This window comes from Lissotriton helveticus, chromosome 9, assembly GCF_964261635.1.
Source record: "Lissotriton helveticus chromosome 9, aLisHel1.1, whole genome shotgun sequence".
In the NCBI taxonomy this organism is placed as follows: domain Eukaryota; kingdom Metazoa; phylum Chordata; class Amphibia; order Caudata; family Salamandridae; genus Lissotriton; species Lissotriton helveticus.
This window is the reverse complement of record NC_136070.1, coordinates 955,071,042-955,077,049: the sequence shown is the minus strand read 5'-3', so window position 1 is coordinate 955,077,049 and position 6,008 is coordinate 955,071,042.

The window sequence follows — 6,008 nt, the reverse complement described above, 5'->3', positions numbered from 1 at the left end:
CTGAGCCTGGCCGTAACCAGGCTTTGGCAGAGGGTCAAATAGAAGGTAGGGGATACATTCAATGAGTAATCCAGATTAAAAGTGGCGGCGCGAACAAATACGCTCTAAAAGGAAAGCGCGAGACATTCTTCTCAAAGTGTGGGCTAACTGAATATTAGAAAAGACCTTCAAGAAGCGTTTTATAGTATCAATGTAAATACAATGTATCCTTTTTGCCTTTATCTGGCCGTATTTTTTTTTGCGGTATTTGTGATGCGCAGTAACCTCATTCGTTCTTGATGACTAAACATTATATTTTGCACGAGGGTTGATTCAATGACAGGTCGCTATACCAACATGGCCGCAGGTCGGGAAAGAAAACGAATGTCCTACTTCCATGACAACTACCCTAGCGGTCGGCCGAGTCCTCACAGGTGTTTGCCAGCTGGAATTGGTAATATCAAACAGTATGAAAGGCGGAGAGTTGTGTGTGTTGTTTGGGTGGGGGCAAACATAACTCCGTCACGCAGAGCCTAGTTATTAATTTCTTTTGCCACCGTTTCAAAATACTTGGAGCTGTAATATTTCGAAAGGGGCGTTAAGGTATTGAGTAATTATGTCTCCTTACCCAATGGAGGCTAGTCAGGGCGGGGCTCTGACAGGCCCTGGGTATAAAGTTCCGTGTTACTATTTGTGTTCAGTGTAGGCAGCATATTGGAAAGAAAAGGAGTAATGATGTGTCACGCGGAAGGGGCCGAGATGATTTTTCTTTGTCCCTCTTTCTGCGCTCGCCAAATAAACTTTTAAGTTTGCAGTGTGAATCGCAGATAGAGGCGTAAAATGTTTATGCCAGCATATGAATTGGTGCTGTTGGGGGTAAAATGTTTATGCCAGCATATGAATTGGTGCTGTTGGAAAAACAAAACTTAAACGGTATCTTACGCTTATGACACGCGCACAGATATACAGATTGGATTCCACCAAGGGGACTGCCAAAACGACCTCATTAGTGTGGTAGATCATATTTACAGGCTCAGTTGACATTTTTGGGGTGAGAAAGTTAAAAACGCATTTTAGGCTTTAGTTTGTTTACTTTAACCAATACGTTATTCGCCTAAGAATATTTATTTTCCTACCCTGTGCGATCATCTATGCTTCGCCCACTTCTAGAGTGATGGGCATTGCTCGTGAACTCGGGCACAGACTGGGCGTGTAGTGTGAGTGATTCACGTAACTATTTTTAGACCTTTTGTTTTCCATGCTTGTACATTTGGCAAGCAGATGTTCCTGTATATATGCCAACATACTCAATATATTCTTGTGACTCCCAGTTTTCTTATAAAAATGTCTGTATTTTAGCTTTGTCCTGCTAACCACTAATTATTCGTGTTTCGGGAGCTGGTACTCGAACAAGAATTTGTGTAACATTTTGTGTACTATTTTTAACACCATTTTTTTTCTCTGTTCAATTACATAATCATTGAATAAATAGTTTAGACCTCCCCAAAATACTTCTGGAGGGACTTCTTTCATCTGCGTTTTTAGTTAATATTTAAAGTGGGTAAATTACCATTTTATTATGTGTTTATTATCATCATTATTTTAAATTCTTTGGCCTTTACATAAAAATGGGTGTCTTGTCGGTAACCTATTCCCCGGGGGCAACCCTACTTCAGTCCAAATGTTGCTAAAGTTATGACAAAAACACGCAATCACCTCAACAGAAGGCTTATGTTGATTTAATCATTTGTGTAGTGGACTCACTCATCATCATCATTAATAAACTTTATTTCGCATTTGAAAAATGCATAAAAGTACATAAAAAAATTACAATATATTAGAATAAAAAGGCCAAAATACATAAAACTTGTTGCATAGCATAATGAAAAATATCTTCCATACAAAGAATAGCATTTATATTAATTCATTTGCATCGTCATGATTTTACTATTCCAAGTATCTTACATACAAAGTTTATATCAATTCATTTGCGTCACTATAATGTCACTATTCAAAGGTAATTTATAACATTGTGGGAGGGTTATCTATACTATTCCTCTCGAGCCAAAGCATTCTTAAAACTATATATCTTCATAATCAAATTAGGTGTGAAGAAGGGAAACTTGATAGTATCAAAGAGCTAGTTATGGCCGAATCCCGTGGCTTGGCATCTGTTACTTTAATGGCCCCTCATCCCTCGGGGTCAAACCTACCTGCTATGTATAAGAACTTAACAGAGAAAATTGGACAGTTCTTTATTAAAAAATCTAAGGTGACGTCATTGACATACCATAAACCGAACAAGGGCAACCTCTGGTACACAGCCAATTGTAGGAGGAAGAGGAAAGCCCTTACTTTGGCCATAAAAAGTAAGGACCCTTTAGCAGTAAGAACTGCTAGACAAGATTACCATAAAAGCATAGCGACAGCCAAAAAGGACTGGGAGGAGGAGCATTGGCAGGCGCTAAAGGATGCTGCCTATGGGAAGAATCCTACTCTTTTTTGGAAATTAATTAACATTTTCGATAGGCGTGGGGCAGAGCATATTTTAAATCACATAACCGAGCACCAATGGTACTCTCACTTTTTAAAACTGTACTGTGAGGACTGTATGGAGGGCGAGTCAAAATCTCCTGCTAGGGGTACTGTGAGTAAGATTAATACAGAGCATGGCGCTAATGAAGAGTTCTTCTCACCCCGTGAAGTTCAAGACGCCATCCTTAAAATAATCCCGGGAAAAGTGCCTGGACCTGATGGTCTTCCGGGGGACCTATTGTTGTATGATCCCAAATTATGGGGAGACCTCATATCTATGATTATGAACTTAATCCAGTCTGGCCACCCAGTACCCGAATCCTGGAAAGGTGCAGAGGTCATTACCATATTTAAAAAAGGTGATAGAGAGGACCCTGCCAACTGCAGACCAATTAGTTTAATTGATACCATCCAAAAAGTAGTTGGCAGGGTCATCATAAACCGGACAGAGATGTGGTTAATGGAAAATGATATCTTAACCCACTTCCAGGCCGAATTTAGACGCAATGTAGGCGCCATAGACCAGGTCTTTAGATTTTGTGCGGTTTACTGGAAGTCTGTGTCTATAGCCAGAGGGAGTTTATACCTGGCTTTTATAGATCTGAAAACGGCTTTCGACGTTATCCCACGTGCTAAACTCTGGGAGGTTCTCCTGGATTTGGGATTTCCTAGTTATTTGTTACAGTTCATAATTAGACTGCACAAAGGAAATTATGCAAGGATCCGATGGGGGGACCAGGGGCAACTAACTAGGAGGATCCCTATCAATCAATCAATCAATGACACTTATAGAGCGCGCTACATACCCGTAGGGTCTCAAGGCGCTTAGGGGAGGGGGGGGGGTGCCGCTACTGCTCGAACAGCCAGGTCTTCAGCTTCTTCCTGAAGGAGAGGTGGTCTTGGGTCAGGCGCAGGTCGGTCGGGAGGGAGTTCCAGGTCTTGGCGGCCAGGTAGGAGAAGGACCTTGCTCCCGTAGTTGCTCTTCGGATGCGGGGGACGGCGGCGAGGGCGTGGTTGGCTGAACGGAGGTGGCGTTTGGGAGCGTAGAAGTTGATCCGGCTGTTGAGGTAGCTCGGGCCTTGGTCGTGTAGGGCTTTGTGTGCGTGGGTGAGGAGGCGGAAGGTGATTCTTTTGTTGACGGGGAGCCAGTGAAGGTCTCTCAGATGTCCGGAGATGTGGCTGTGTCGTGGGATGTCGAGGATGAGTCTGGCTGAGGCGTTCTGGATCCGCTGGAGTCTCTTCTGGAGCTTGGCGGTGGTACCGGCGTAGAGGGCGTTGCCGTAGTCCAGTCGGCTAGTGACGAGGGCCTGGGTGACGGTCTTCCTGGTCTCAGTGGGGATCCACCAGAAGATCTTCCGTAGCATGCGTAGGATGTTGAAGCACGCCGAGGAGACGTTGTTGACTTGCCTGGTCATGGAGAGGGAGGAGTCCAGGATGAAGCCCAGGTTGCGTGCATGGTCTGTCGGTTTGGGTGCGGTGCCCAGGGCGGGAGGCCACCAGGAGTCGTCCCAGGCGGAGGGTGAAGAGCCCAGGATGAGGACCTCCGTCTTGTCCGAGTTCAGTTTCAGGCGGCTGGTCGTCATCCACTCGGCTACCTCTTTCATCCCTTCGTGTAGGTTGGCTCTGGCGGTGGCGGGGTCGTTGGTCAGGGAGAGGATCAGCTGGGTGTCGTCGGCGTAGGAGATTATGCTGAGGTTGTGTTGGCGTGCGATGGCCGCGAGGGGGCTCATGTAGACGTTGAAGAGGGTGGGGCTCAGAGAGGATCCTTGAGGGATGCCGCAGATGACTTCGGAGGCCTCTGACTTGTACGGTGGTAGGCGGACTCTCTGTGTTCGTCCGTCGAGGAAGGAGATGATCCATTCCAGCGCCTTGTCCTGGATTCCGACGTTGCTGAGGCGCTGTACTAGGGTGGGGTGGCAGACAGTGTCGAATGCCGCGGAGGGGTCTAGGAGGATGAGGGCCGCTGTTTCTCCGTTGTCCATCAGGGCTCGGATGTCATCGGTGGCGGCGATGAGGGCGGTCTCGGTGCTGTGATTGGCTCGGAAGCCGGACTGTGAGGGGTCGAGGGATCCATTCGTGTCGAGGAAGGCGGCCATCTGCTTGTTGACGGTCTTCTCGATGACTTTGGCTGGAAACGGGAGGAGCGAGATGGGGCGGTAGTTCTTGAGTTCGGTGGGGTCCGCTGTTGGTTTCTTGAGTAGAGCGCTGAGTTCGGCGTGCTTCCAGCTCTCAGGGAAGGTTCCCTGTCAGCAGAGGGGTGCGGCAGGGTTGTGTGATGGCCCCGACTTTGTTTTCTCTTTTTATAAACGGGGTGGTGGATCACCTGAGAGAGGACCCAGCGGATGCCCCTGTCCTTGCCGGGGAGAAAACACCCACACTCCTCTTTGCTGATGACACCCTCCTGTTGTCCAAAACCCCCAAAGGCCTGCAAAAACTCCTTGATCGTTTTAATGTGTTCTGTAAAGACCGTGGGTTAACGGTAAATACTGCAAAAACTAAGTTGATGGTCATGTCCGTAAAAAGAAATCATAGGAAGGTTTATCTTTCCTTGAATGGGTCCCCCCTAGAGGTAGTGGATGAATTTGATTATCTCGGGGTTAGAATTGGTAATAAAATGAATTGGGAATCCCACTTGTGTAAAATGGTTTTAAATCTTAAAAGGGTTTCCGGTGCTATCCTAAAGAATCAACGTCTTTCAGTTAGTAGACCAATAGCCCCTGCCCTAGCAGTCTATGAGGGAAAGGCGTTAGCCTCTGTGGTCTATGGATCTGAATTATGGGGCACTGAGAACATTAAAGCACTGGTGGTGGCAGAGAACAAGTTTATAAGAGACTTAGTCTCGCTCCCTCTCTCAACCCCTTTAAAACCTTTATTTGCTTATTTGGGTAAGAGATCTATTTCTGAAATAGTCCAACTCCGACCACTACTATTTTAGGTGCGCCTTAGAAGGACCCCGGAATTAGTAAAATATGCTTTAGTGCTGGATGAGTTAATTAGCCTGAATGTTTCAAATAAAATAAAGTGGCTAAACAATCTAAAGAAGCTTGTGGTATCTTTGGGATTGAGCGACTCCTGGACCTCCCAAACCCCCCCACCAACACAAACAGTGAAAAAACTATACTGGGAGTAGATAGAGGCCAAGGTTCTGCTCAACCCAAATTGGGGTCTCTTAACGGAGAAATTTTTCGAACACAAGCTTGTTGTTAAGTTAGAACCCTTCTTGGACTTCATACAGACCCCTCGAGACAGAACTTTATTTCTGAAACTTAGATATGGCATTCTCCCCCTTAAACATTTCATGGCAGGATAGAAAGATAGGAGGGAAGAGGACTTGAAATGCCCAGGTTGTCCCTGCCCGGAAGAATCCCTGGGCCATTTCTTTTTTGCATGTAAAGCATACAAACAGGCCAGAGTTAAATGGTTGAAGCCAGTCTGTAGGAAGCTAGGAGTTAGGGACAATAGATCAGCCCTTCGAATTATTCTTTCCAATACCA